We start from the raw sequence: 14,909 nt of genomic DNA, 5'->3' as shown, positions 1-14,909 counted from the left end.
GATATCTGAACCCTCATTTGTTTTTTAATTTAAGAGGAACTGAGAGCACCTTATAAGTCAATACAGTGAAATATATTTAGTCATTGAGGTGTTTTTCATGTTTGTATTTTAGTTAACGCAAGGTCTATTATTCACTACGTATCTTCAAGTAAGAGTGTTCTGCATACTTCAATGTCATCTCTCAATATTGCCAATCTATTTACCTCTAGTTGACTATTCTAATCAAGTTACTTGACAACCATTATTTGATAGTTGCTACTACGTATGTTAGAAAGTTTGATGAGAAAGCACTACAGGAATTTGAGATGGTACATTCACTGTTGATGTCTGTCCTTAGTCTCTGGTCCGATCTTAAGCTGCCACTGGAAGGTCCAATGTTCTCCACAAGCTTTTTAAATGGACAATGTGAAGTTAAACCAGATTCCATAAGTTTTTGCTGTAAAAGCCAGTCCAAAATATTAATTTACTCTGGTGTTGCTCAAAATATGGCCCATGTCACTCTTAGTTTGCAAAACTATTAGAGATATTTTGCATATCAACCTCTTTTTTAATGATATTTTGATATAAATAACTAGCTCATTGCCACCTTGTTTGGGTGTTATTTTCTTTATATTTTATGGTTTAAAAATGTATATGTAATCACATCTTTGTGTGTCAAGTACTCGTGAATTTTATAATTTTGAAATGCTCATCTTTTCTAGCCACAAAAACATGAGGAAGAACAACAATCCGGTGGATCATGCAAGGAAAGTTCATCCCAGCTTGTTTCATTCTCTTTATCTCATGCCAACATTCCTCTACCACCTACCTTAGGTAACAACTTACTCTAAAGTTTTGATCGCTAGTCCATTTCTTTGCCATCCTATTTGAGGCAAGGACAGGTGCTGTGAAATGTTATTTCTAAAGCCATAAGCCTGAGAGCAAATGTTTTTTCATTCTTTATGGAAATTCTTCTAACCATTTTTGGATTTACTTTGCCTCGGTAGTTATTCCATTTTGTTGCTGTTTGCTACAGAGTTGAAGGATTCTTCAGAAATGGATATGTCTGATGTTCAACAGAATCTCAAATGTTTGTACGAGTACAATGTCATGCTGAGGGAGAAATTTTTATCTGTGCAATCTATGCTTCTTGAGTTAGCAACAAAGTCCTTGCCTCCTGCAAATGATGACATTCCTAACACCTCAAAGTTTTTCAAGCAATTGTGAGTATGCATTAGTATGTTTTTCCAGAAGTCCTTTTTTGTAATTTACTATCATTCTAGTCATAGAAATTTAGTATAGTTTAGTTACAACAAATTTAGTTGCTGCTGTTGACAATTTGTGGTATCTAAAAGATGGAATACATACTGTAGTCTTGAAAAAACTTTCAGAAAATGGTAAGAGCTATGTGGGTTTTACAGTTTTATTTTTGTATGATACTTCAAGCACTGATCTATAGACTTATCTTAGTTTTTGGTGGATCCTACTCCATTTTCTAGGATCTTGCAGGCAAAGGACACCAAGTGATCTGTAGACTTATCTCAGTTTTTGGTGGATCCTACTCCATTTTTGTAATGACCCAACTACTCTAGACTTTTGGACCATTAACGAAACTATACATACAAATCCTTAGTAAAACTTACATTTGCGAAAATACCATAACTTTATTAGGAAACTTGTAAAAAAATAAGAGTTACTTACATAAAATATCAAGTAGGATATGGGATCCCATTGTTTTCAAAACAAAACATAATTTAAAATAAAAAGGGGTTACATAGCAAGTGCGGAAAAATACATGTAAAACCATAAAAAGAATACTACATCCTCGAAAATAGAACTCTCGACTCCTTGAATCCATTCATCACCGATACACATTCCCCAAGCATCCACGAATCTTACCGCCACTATAGCTATTTTCCTGCACATATAAACAAAAAGGAATGAGCCTAATGCCCAGCAAGGAAAATCTAACACATAGTTCATATACATCAATTTCATAAGAAACATAAAAACATAACATAACATTGCACTTAAATCATACACATACTATAATTGCCATTATTACTTGGGGTCCCATAGACTAAACAAGTCATATGCCCATGAGATTAGTGGGGTCCTACTAGCTAAGCAGGTCATATGCCCATAATCTATTTGGGGTCTTGTTAGTCATATGGGTCATATGCCGAAGCCTACAAATATACATATCATAACACTTATCATAACATAAGAAACATAAGATAACATAAACATATAACATATAGATTCTATCCTATTTTCCTTACCAAAGTTATCGGGATGTGAGGACAGAGTTGGGACTTTTGGAACACTCCTAAGAATCATATATAACATGGTGAGTAGATTTGAAGAAAAAGAAATAAAAGGAATGGAAGGACTAAACCATTGAGAAAATACATACCAAAAACTTATGTGCAAGTTCTTAGATTTCCTAACCAAAATAAAGATTAAGGTTAGAGGCTGAGTAGAAGACTATGAGAACTTAAAAGAACAAGTACAGAATTGAACTAGAGTTTTGGGTTACCTTGAAGACTTGTAAGACCAATCTAAACCTTGAACTGAAATACTATGAAACCTTACTTCCCCAAGTGTTTAATAAGCTTATGATGATCAAGCTTATGATTTCCCCACCCAAGTGTTTAACTCTCACACTCTCCTAGTAACTTGCAGCCTCTGAACTTAGAGTAAAAGGTGAATAATGGCTGGGTACTAGGTCCTATTTATAGAGTTTAGGAATGAAAGGATCTTAATTTCACTTGAATAAAAATAATGGCTTTTTAGGTTAAAATAATTTGAATAATCGTTCAGCAGAGGCTGAAGACTCGTTCAAAAAGGTGCTGGACTTATCAAGAGGTTGAATGGCTGAAAGGAAAATGATTTCAAAACTTTTCAAAATAAGCTGAAGGAGGCGATATATCACCCCTTGTAGGCGATATATCGCCTGGGCCAGTATGCCCGAGGCAGTCGTACATCGTCTCGTGTTTTCCGTATCTACGTGATGCGATATATCGCCCCCTATAGCTGCGATATATCGGCACACGCTGATTATTTAAACACGAAATTACACATTTTTAGCTAAGTTTGAATGGAGTAAACAACCTTGACTAAGCCCTTAAACGTATTCAAAGCTGCTGACTGACCTTAGAGCATTCAAAATTTACCCTTATTAAATTTAATCCTCAAAATACTTAATCCTTAATCACCCATTCATAACATGTGCTTAAAATCCTATTGGTCCTTATCTAAACCTTATAGTATAATAAATATTATCCTTAATATCAGTCATATTAATCAAACCTTAGGTTAAAATTAATATTCTTAAACTATAGGTTAAACTTAGAAAATCTACAAGTACTACTATGAGTGTCCAAATAATTCCCGGTCTGAACCAAAAATCCACAGTTAAAAAGATAATACTATAAATACTATAATACTACTATCTAACTAGCTAAGTAAAATTCTTGGACCCTAAAATTTTCTAGGATCTTGCAGGCAAAGGACACCAAGTGAATTAGATAGAGAGGTTAAGAACTTGAGGGTGGCATTTACTGACCTGTTTTTGAAGCATAACACTTTCAAAGAAACTGCAAAGCCATCTAGATATTGATGCAAAGAATGGAAGAATGTATTTCACTAATTTTTGTATACATTTCTTGTTTTGTATTTAGTGATAAAGGAATCTGAATTGGGCATAAATTATGTTGTAATATGATTTCTTAAGCCTAGACTAGTAGACTAAATATTGTAATTACATTTGAGTAATTAATAAAAATCTATTTATGTTACCTTATTTGGCTTCAACTTTCATATTTGTTTTCCTAGTTTTGTGTAAGTAAAAAAAGATTATGTTTCTCTAAGCTAATATAACACATGTGTTATACTAAAGTGTAGTATAACACAAATAATGTGTTATACTAAAGTATAGTATAACATAAAAAAAAGTGTTATACTAAAGAGTAGTATAACACAAAAAAAGTGTTATACTAAAGTGTAGTATAACACAAAAAAAGTGTTATATAATCGATTATAAATAACATAATTCAACACTTATCTATATATTAAAATAACACAGAAATTGTGTTATCGTTGACAATACAACAACACATCTGTATACCTGATAAAGTGTTATGTAAAGTACCCTGACCTACGATAACATAGTCGGTCTTAACACATCAGGAAGTGTTATCGTATGTTTTGATAACACATTTTTGGTGTTATTAAAAGCATTTTTTATAGTAGTGATATAATTGTAGATTTTCTATCTATTATAAGCTACTGAATTCATACTTATATAGGTATGTCTCTGTGGTTTCCTTTAGAGGACTTGTAAAATGGTTTTTGATTTCTTAGGAGGAAATGTCGATTTTTTTTTAAAGTTCTTTCTTTCTGTATAAATTGCCTGCGTTTTATTTTCCTGTTACTAGCACAAGTTCTCTGTTTTCTATGCTTGATTCTATGAGCACATTCTAGAATTTCCTATATGTATTGAATCTGATTCAAAGTATTGTATTGTAATGTTTATTGGTTTGAAACTTTGTTTGTTTATTTGTTCCATGGCTTAAACACAAACCTTTTCTCAAGCAGAATTTGATAGCTTTCATCAAGTTTGGTGAGGACTGCATACTTTTCTGGGGTGTAAATGATCACAGTCAAAATGGTGTTGAAAAAAAACTTCTGGGTTATTTTTGTTCTATTCCTTTTAGGATTTGCAGCTAATTTGCACACTGCAAAACGCGCTCCTTGGCCTAGGTCTCGCCATATTCTCTTGGATACAGATGTTGATACGGATGATTTCTTTGCTCTGCTCTACCTCTTAAAGCTTAACAGATCAAACTTTGAGTTAGAGGTAATTTAAGTCTTCTTTTGGTAACATTTCCATAACATGTATATCATACAATCTCAGTTAAAAGCCACTCTAATTTGTGTTTAGTTTATGTATGTCAGGGTGTTACAACCACTGGGGGATGTAGATATAGACAAGCTATCCCAGTAGGTATTGGAGGTCATTTGGATGTTGATACAAATTTTGGCATTAGAAAAGCTTTTCTTCCTCTGGTATATATAAACTTTTATTTCCACTGATCTGTTATGCTTATTCTATGTATGATAAAAGAGATGTTTGCTTGAGTTGAGTTGAGTTGCTTATTTAAACTTTATATGCTTACAGGTGGAAACTAGCTTAAGTCTTATGTTCTTAATAATAAAAGGACTTTTTTTTACAATGTGCAGGTATATTGAGATGATTTCTTTGGAGCAATTCTTGACAACATTTGTAGTTGAGGCCTTTAGAATGGAAGAATGTATTTCACTAATTTTTGTATACATTTCTTGTTTTGTATTTAGTGATAAAGGAATTTGAATTGGGCATAAATTATGTTGTAATATGATTTCTTAAGCTTAGACTAGTAGACTAAATATTGTAATTACATTTGAGTAATTAATAAAAATCTATTTATGTTACCTTATTTGGCTTCAACTTTCATATTTGTTTTCCAAGTTTTGTGTAAGTAAAAAAAGATTATGTTTCTCTAAGCTAATATAACACATGTGTTATACTAAAGAGTAGTATAACACAAAAAATGTGTTATACTAAAGTGTAGTATAACACAAAAAAAGTGTTATTCTATAGTATAGCATAACACAAAAAATGTATTGTACTAAAGTTTAGTATAACACAAAAAAAGTGTTATACTAAAGTATAGCATAACACAAAAAATGTGTTGTACTAAAGTTTAGTAGAACACAAAAAAAGTGTTATATAATCCACTATAAATAACATAATTAAACACTTATCTATATATTAAAATAACACAAAAATTGTGTTATCGTTGACAGTACAATAACACATCTGTATAACACTGATAAAGTGTTATGTAAAGTACCCTGACCTACGATAACATAGTCGGTCTTAACACATCAGAAAGTGTTATCGTATGTTTTCATAACACATTTTTGGTGTTATTAAAAGCATTTTTTCTTGTAGTGTATGATCCTGGATGGTATTAATATTTATTAAAATGGGTCCATATATTCCACTGCGTATCTTTGATTTATTATTTAATACCTGCAATTGGTACCAGAGCAGTCTATACATGTATATATATATATTAAATACTGTGTGGGTTTCTTGCATTTGTTATATGTATGTTGATATGTATATTGACTTGATGGATATGTGTTTTTTTAAAGTATGGTTGAATGATGGATCGTTAATTATGTGGTGCTATTGGGTTAGGAATTTTATTGTTTTTCTAGATCTTGTGTAATACATAAAGGGCATAGGAGTGCCCAAAACCCTAATTCCTAAGTTGTTATAAAATATCTTTTATTTAATTAATTTTTAAATTATTTGAATTTAAAAGTTTAATTATCTTATTTCATTTTATTATAAAATAAAATATCTTTTAGTTAGTTAAGATATTTTAATATCTTATGTTTAAATAATTATTTGAATTTGATTCTTTAATAATTTAAATTCAACTAAATTAAAAAGATGACAAAAATAGTTATTTAATTAAAAGTTAGTTTAAATTAATTAGAAAATTTGATTCTAATTAATATGTTTGGCAAAACAAAGTTCCTAAAGATTAGTAAGAAAGCCTAACAGAGAGGAGGATCATTCTTGGAGAGTCCCTAAAGCTACATAGGCTTAGATTGAAATTTTATTTCTAATTTTTTCAAAGGGTTGCAAATCTTAGAAATACCCATTAGTACTTGGTTCATCATTTATTGTATTTATTTAAATAAATGTTCATTGATGTTTGATTGATAACATCATCATGCATTAGTCAATTACATGTCATTCATGAAACCCCACATAGTTTCTCATTAATCATGCATCTTTTAGAAACATGATTATCTTGGATTGTCCTATTTGTTTATATGAATTTTTTTTCGGTGAAATCAATTGCATATAAACTACTAAGTATTAAATTAGTTAAAACTTGGTAACTCACACCATAATAAAGGCAATAGTTTTATAGGCCTTTAAGATAACCAACTTTATGTAAAAAGCATTTTAGTAAAGTTAGATGAATGTAATGGGTAATTATATAGATAACATTAATTATAGAAACAAGGTCTTTTATAATTATGATTTTTGTAATTAATTACATTCATAGGGTTATTTATAAACTAGTAATTAATTTGGAATTAATTGATTAGTTTAATAAAAAACATTTAATCTAAAATAGTAAGTGGGAGAAGGTGAGCATCTCAATGTGACCTATGGTCTCCATAATTAGTACAACACTGTGAGATATGAATAGAGCCTCGATGCGGCTTTGTTTTCGTCCCCCTAAGGAAGGTTTCTAGACATATTAATACCGGGTTGGCTTCTTACGAAGATAAGAGGAAGTGATGTATTTTAAGGCTTGATTGACCCTAAGGCGACACTCTCTAAGTTAAGTCACGAATTAAAAAATAGTGGATTACACTTACAAAGATGTAATTCAGCTTTTGCGGTGGATAATTACATCTTGAACAAACTAGCATTACTTTATATTTAAAGGATAAAATAAAGAGTTATTTTAAGTTTTAAATTATAAAGATAAGATTGTCTTATAAGCTATTTGAATTTAACTTGACCGACCCAAAGGCGACACTTTATTTGCTGGGTAGTTTTATCATGGAAAAGTAAATATTAATTTATGTGTTTTAATTGTTGCATTCATACATCATGTTTACTTTCAAAACATTGATATTTTTTCAAATGACAATATTATTATTTTTCATTTATTTCAGCAATGTCGAACGGTGGCAATCCAATAACTGCTTTACTATCACTTGAAAGACTTAATGGTAATAAATTTATAAGATGGAAATCAAATCTAAATCTTATGTTATCAGTGAGAACCACAAATTTGTCTTGACTGAGGAATGTCCTGAAGAGCCCGCTGCCACTGCCCCGACGAATGTTCGGGACAACTATGATGCTTGGATTCAGTCGAATAAAGGCAAGAAGGAAGCATAAGATAAGGATAACAAAAATGACAACAACTCCATCAAGAAAGAACCTAAAGGAAAATGTTTCCACTGTGGAGTTGAAGGCCACTGGAAGAGAAACTGCAAGAAGAATCTCTCTGAGCTGAAAAAAAAAAGGTAAATATGATTTACTTGTACTTGAAGCTTGTGTAGTGGAAGATGATATGTCATCCTGAGTTTTAGATTCAGGTGCCACAAACCATGTTTGTTCTTCCATGTAGATACTTGGTTCATCAAGGGATCTGACAGATGGCGAGGTGATCATGGGAGCTGGAAGTGGAGAACTCAGTTCAGCAATATGAAAGGGAAAAATCTGTTTAAATTTTGGGAACAATTATTTAGTTTTGAATAATGTTTATTTTATTCCTGGATTTTCTAGAAACTTAGTTTCTTTATCTATGTTGCATGAACAATTTTTTGATATTTCTTCTAGTAATAATGCGATTGTTATTTCAAAGAATGGTTTCAAAATATGTCAAACAGAACATAATAACAGACTGTATATGGTCAAACCAAATGAACGAACGCTCAATAATTTAGAATTATTTAAAGTAGCAAAACCGCAAGGTAACAAAAGACAAAAAGTTTCAAACGAGGATGACATAATATCTTTGGCTTCTTAGACATGGTCATATAGGTCTAGATAGGATAAATCGGTTAGCAAAAGATGGACCTTTGAGAGAACTAAGAGTTGGAACTCTTCTGGTTTGTGAATCTTGTCTAGAAGGAAAAATGATCAAATGTCCTTTCTCAACGAAAGGCAATAGAGCCAAAGAACCTTTGGAGCTTGTACACAACAATGTATGTGGTCCAATTAATGTACAAGAAAGAGGTGGGTATGAGTATTTTATCACTTTTATTGATGATTACTCAAGATATGGTCATACATACCTAATGCTTAGGAAATCTGAAACCTTTGGTAAGTTTCAAGAATTCAAAGCTGAAGCTAAGAAGTAGTTAGGTAAGACTCTAAAGACACTTCAATCTGATCGATGTAGAGTCCCAAAATGTTTACTTATTTAGCTTGCTAGAAGTAGTTGTAGTATTATAGATTTCGTGGATTTTGGTTCAAACCGGGACTTAGTTGGAAACTCCTAGCAATAGTTATGGATTTTCTAAGTTTAACCTATAGTTTAAGAACATTAATTTTAACATAATGATTGATTAATATTGCTGGTTATAAATATGATAATCATTATAACCTAAGGTTTAGATAGAACCAATAAGAATATGACACTTGTCATGAGCTGGTTATTCCTAAGGTTTAGATAGAGCCAATAGGATTATGACACTTGTCATATGCATGATTATTAAGGAATTATTATTTTAATGATAAAATAAGGGTATATAAGACATATTCTTCACCAGAATCTGTTAGGATCATAATTTGACTCAGTCAAAGTAGTTATCCAACCTTAATTATGCTGGAAAAGTGCAATTACTTGTTTAAAATAATCACGTATGTCGATATATCACAGCATTAGAGTCGATATATCTCCTGACGCTGAATACGGAAAAACACGTTGACGTTGCACGATCGTACGAACGGAGACTCGGAACATAGGGGCAGCCGATATATCGCCACATAGGGGTGATACATCGCCCATATTTATCATTTTTTATTATTTTTGTTTTTAATTTTAAAAAACAACCTTTGACTCCTTAGACATACCTCTGTTAGTTTTGACCGAGTCTTCAGCCTCTGATTGATGAAAATTGAATTATCTTCAATTAAATTCATTATTTTTATTCAAATCAAAGTGGGGTTAGTTTCACTCCTTACCTCTATAAATAGGACCTATTACCCAGCGCTTTCACTTACTCTTCAGCTATGATCATACTCCAAGGTGCTAGTGAGAACATAAGAGTGATACACTTGGGTTGGGAAAGAAAAAGCTTTATCATTCTTAAGCTTTATCAAACACTTGGGAAGTAAGGATTAGATTATTTCGGTATTGGAGTTAGGCCAATCTATAAGGTCAACAAAGGTACCCTCATTCTTAATTTCAATACTTTTGATTCCATAGTTTCTTTAGTTTTATTCAGGTTCTAACTTTTGGTTTGTGGTTAGGTTTTTAAGTTCTTTGAACTTAAGGTGTCTTTTCGGTAAGTTTTCTCTTGGTGGTTTAGTTCTATTATTTTCATCTTTTCCTTTAGAAATACTCACTGTTCTATTGCTGGTTTTAGGAGTGTTCCACGTCTCGCATTCGTTCTCATATCCTAGTTTTAGTAATGAAAATAGGCTAGACCTTGTATGTGTTGTATGATATGTTATGCTTTTATGTTATGTTATGTATAATATGTTATGATAAGTTTATATTTTAATATGTTATGATTTACCCTACCTCAAATATTAGACAGGGGACGTAGATGGTTTCTCACATGTCATAATGGCCATTATTAGTATAGTCTTATACGGAATATGTTATAATATGTTTATAGTATATGTTATAATATGTTTATAGTATATGATATGATATGATATGTTTATAATATATGTGATGATATGTTTTTAGCATATGTTATAATATGATTCTATGTATATGTTTTATGTTGTTAGTAGTTTTCCTTGTTGGGCATTAGGCTCACTCCTTTTCTTTTAGTGTGATGCAAGGAAATAGATGCAAAGGCGAAAGGATTCTTGGAAGCTTGGTGTGTGTATGGAGATGAATGGAGTGGATGTGCTGAGTGTCGATTCGAGGACAACCTTTTTGTTTTAGTTTCTTTAAATTATGTTTTTATGTATTTTTTTCCGCATTTAGTTTTGTAACCAATTTTATTTAAATTTATGTTTTAATTCAAAATAATGAGCTCATTTATGTATTACAAATATTATTTCTTCAAAGTTTCAATAAAGTTATGAATTTTCTTAAGTATGTTCTTTTATAAGTTGTAGATATGTCTAGTAGGTTTAATGACCTAAGTCTCATAGGTAGTTTGGTCGTTACAATCGAGGTGGAGAATATTTGGATTTAGAATTCAAAGATTTCTTGCAGGAGAATGGTATTCTATCCCAACTCAGAGCACTAGGAACGCCACAACAAAATGGTGTATTTGAAAGAAGAAACAGGACCTTGTTGGACATGTTCAGGTCTATGTTAAGCTACTCTTCACTTCCTCTCTCATTTTGGGGATATGCACTTCAAACAGTAACATACATTTTGAATGTAGTCCCATCTAAGACTATTAGAAAAATGCCAATGGAACTGTGGAATAGAAACAAACCTAGTTTGCACCATTTCCGCATTTAGGGCTGTCTAGCTCATGTTCATAGACCTAAATTAGAGAAACTTGAATCAAGGTCGGAAGTGGGCATTTTTTTTGGCTATGCTCCAGAAAAAAGAAGTGGTTATTTCTATAGTCTCAAAGTTCAAAAGGTATTTGTTTCAACAAATGCGACCTTCCTTGAACATGACTATATTTATAACTATAAACCTCAGAGGAAGGTAGTATTGGAGGAACTCACAACTAATAAGATTCCATCACAATCATCTTCATCATTAAATGATCAATGACAAATCGAGGAAACCATGATTCTTGGAAAAGAAACCCTAGTGCAATGTCGTAGTGGGAGGATTGTGAGACAACATGTTTGCTACAAACACGAGGCACATGTCCTTGTTTCTAATACAGACAAGGATGATCCATTAACCTTTAAAGAGGCAATGGATGATCTTGAAAAGGAGAAATGGCAAAAATCCATGAACCAAGAAATTGAATCGATGTATTCCAATTCTGTTTGGGAACTTGTTGATCCACCTAAAGATATCAGGCCCATACGGTGTAAGTTGATATACAAGAGGAAAAGAGGTGTAGATGGGAAAGTATATACTTTCAAAGCGGGGCTTGTAGCCAAAGGTTACACTCAGAGATAAGGTGTTTATTATAAATAAACATTTTCTCTTGTGGCCATGCTCAATTCCATTCATATCCTTTTATCCATAGCGGCTGCCAATAATTATGAGATATGGCAAATGGATGTCATGGAAAAATTTCTGAATGGCTATCTTGATGAAAGTATCTACATGGTACAACAAGAAGGGTTCATAAAGAAAGGGGAATATCAAAAGGTGTGCAAGTTGCTGAAATCAATTTATGGATTAAAGCAAGCAGCTAGATCTTGGAATATGACTTTTGATGAAACAATTAAAACATATGGCTTTGAACAGAATGTCGACGAAGCATGTGTGTACAAATACATCAAAGGAAAAGTGGTGGTTTTCTTAGTTCTTTACATTGATGACATTTTGTTCGTTGGGAACAATGTAGAGACATTGTCAAACGTAAAGAAGTGGTTGGCTGAAAAGTTCCAAATGAATGATTTGGGCTAGGCGAGTTAAGTTTTGGGAATACAGATCCTAAGGGATAGGAAGAACAAGCTCTTGGCACTTTCTCAGGCTAATTATATAGATAAGGTGCTTGAAATATTCTCTATGGAGAATTCTAAGAAAGGTCAATTGCCGACCAGACATGGAATTGGTCTCTCCAAGAAACAATGTCCCAAGACACCTCAGGAGGAAGAGGATATGAGAAAGTATCCGTATACTTTAGCAGTTGGGAGTCTAATGTATGCTATGTTGTGTACTAGGCCTGACATATGTTATGCAGTTGGGATTGTAAGTCGTTATCAATCAAATCCTAGTTTGGAACACTGGATTGCAGTAAAGCACATTCTCAAGTATCTTAGGAGAACGAGAGACTATATGCTGGTATATTCAGGGGGTGAGCTAAACCCTACTAGATACAATGATTCTGATTTCCAGTCAGACAAAGACAATCAAAAATCAACATCTGGGTTAGTGTTCACTCTTGGTGGAGGAGCTGTTGTCTGGAGAAGCATTAAGCAATCCAGCATAGTTGATTCAATCATGGAAGTTGAATACATAGCATCTTGTGAAGCAGCTAAGGAACCAATTTGGTTGAGGAAGTTCTACACTGATGTGGAAGTTGTTCCAGTTATGGATAAACCACTAATCATGTACTGTGACAACAGTGGAGTAGTAGCTAATTCCAAAAAACCAAGATGCCACAAGAGAGGGAAACATATAGAAAGGAAATACCATCTAGTAAGATAGATTTTGCTTAGAGGTGATGTGACTATTAAGAAGATAGCGTCGGAACAGAACCTAGCTGACCCGTTAACCATGACACTTCCTGTAAAATCGTTCATAGATCATGTGCGAAATATGGGATTAAGCGAGATGCCTCACTTTCTTTAAGGGCAAGTGGGAGATTGTTAGGATTAATGCCTTAAAAGCATGTAAATACATTTTATTGGTTTTAAATAAAAGAAAATTTTTATTATATTTGAATGTTATAATTATTGTTTGAATTAATTATATATTAATATCGAGAAAATTCCTTATTCATTCATGAGAATATGATCTTGTATTACTACGAGAGAATTAGGATCATATATAATGAATAAAATAGTTAGTAACATATTAAAGTAAGGAATTTTTAATGAATGGTTACTAGTACAGTTTGCTAAGCATACAAGATGCAAGTAATCTAGATTCTGATTACTGATGTGGATAGACATCTCAGTAAAGGTGTTGTATATAATAGAGATTATATATGACAGGACCGATGAGAATTAATTATCTTTATAAACTTACCGTTTGACGTAAAAATTAATTCTTATCATAATAGATGATCATTTGTAGATTAGTCTAGTGTAGAGTCCAAGAACTTTACTTAGCTAATTGTTAGTAGTATTATAGTATGTTTAGTGTTATCTTTGTTACCATGGATTTTTGGTTCAGACCGGGAATTATTTGGACACTCATAGTAGTACTTATAGATTTTCTAAGTTTAATCTATAGTTTAAGAATATTAAGTATAACCTAAGGTTTGATCAATGTGACTGATATTAAGGATTATATTGATTATATTATAAGGTTTAGACATCAACCAATAGGATTTTAAGCACATGTTATGAATGGTATTTAAGGATTAAGTATTTTGGAGGATTAAATTAAATAAGGGTAAAGTTTGAATGTTATAGGGTCAGTCAGCAGCTTTGAATACGTTAAAGGCTTAGTCAAGGCTGTTTACTCCATTCAAACTTAGCTAAAAATGTGTAATTTCGTGTTTAAATATTCAGCGTGTGCCGATATATCACAGCTATAGGGGGCGATATATCGCAGCACGTAGATACGGAAAACACGAGACGATGCACGGTCGCCTCGGGCATACTGGCCCAGGCGATATATCGCCTACAGGGGGCGATATATCGCCCCCTCCAGTATGTTTTCAAATGTTTTTGAATTCATTTCCTCTCAGCCATTCAAACTCCTTCAACAGTCCAGCATCTTTTGAACGAGTCTTCAGCCTCTGCTGAACGATTATTCAAATGATTTTCACCTAAAAAGCCATTATTTTTATTCAAGTAAAATCAAGATATTTTCATTCCCAAACTCTATAAATAGGACCTAGTACCCAGCCATTATTCACGATTTGCTCTAAGTTCAGAAGCTGCTAGTGTTAAGTGAGTGTGAGAGTGTAAACACCTGGTTTGGGGAAAAACTATAAGCTTAAACATCATAAGCTTATCAAACACTTTGGGAAGTGAGTTCTATAGTATTTCGGTGGAAGTTAGATTGATCTTGCAAATCTTTGAGGTAAACCCGAAACTCTACTTCATTTATTTCATGTTATTTCCTTTCTCAAAACCTTCTACTCAGTCCCCTAACCTCATTCTTATTTTGGTTAGGGAATCCAAGTTCTTAAGCATATAAGTCGGTAAGTATGTTTTTATGGTTTAGTCTTTCCATCTCTTTCATTTCATCTCCTTTCTTTAGACTCACTCTTTCTTATGGTTTTAGGAGTGTTCCAAAAAGTCCCAACTCAGTCCATTATATCCCGGTAACTTTGGTAAGGAAAATAGGCTAGAATCAATATGTTATGTGCTTATGTTATCTATATGTTTT

At 32.5% G+C, this 14,909-nt stretch overlaps 1 long non-coding RNA gene across 1 annotated transcript; it reads left to right on the top strand.

Annotated features, from left to right (window-relative positions):
* The first annotated feature begins 702 nt into the window (after window positions 1–702).
* Window positions 703–3,779, top strand: LOC133815972 (uncharacterized). The gene is made up of 3 exons (XR_009884928.1): window positions 703–813; window positions 1,016–1,202; window positions 3,477–3,779. It is a non-coding gene; the product is annotated as an uncharacterized LOC133815972 (long non-coding RNA).
* Window positions 3,780–14,909: the final 11,130 nt, after the last annotated feature.

The sequence above is a fragment of the Humulus lupulus genome, chromosome 2, assembly GCF_963169125.1.
Source record: "Humulus lupulus chromosome 2, drHumLupu1.1, whole genome shotgun sequence".
In the NCBI taxonomy this organism is placed as follows: Eukaryota; Viridiplantae; Streptophyta; class Magnoliopsida; order Rosales; family Cannabaceae; genus Humulus; species Humulus lupulus.
Note: the sequence above shows the minus strand (reverse complement) of the source record. Positions and strands in the feature narration are given on the sequence as shown.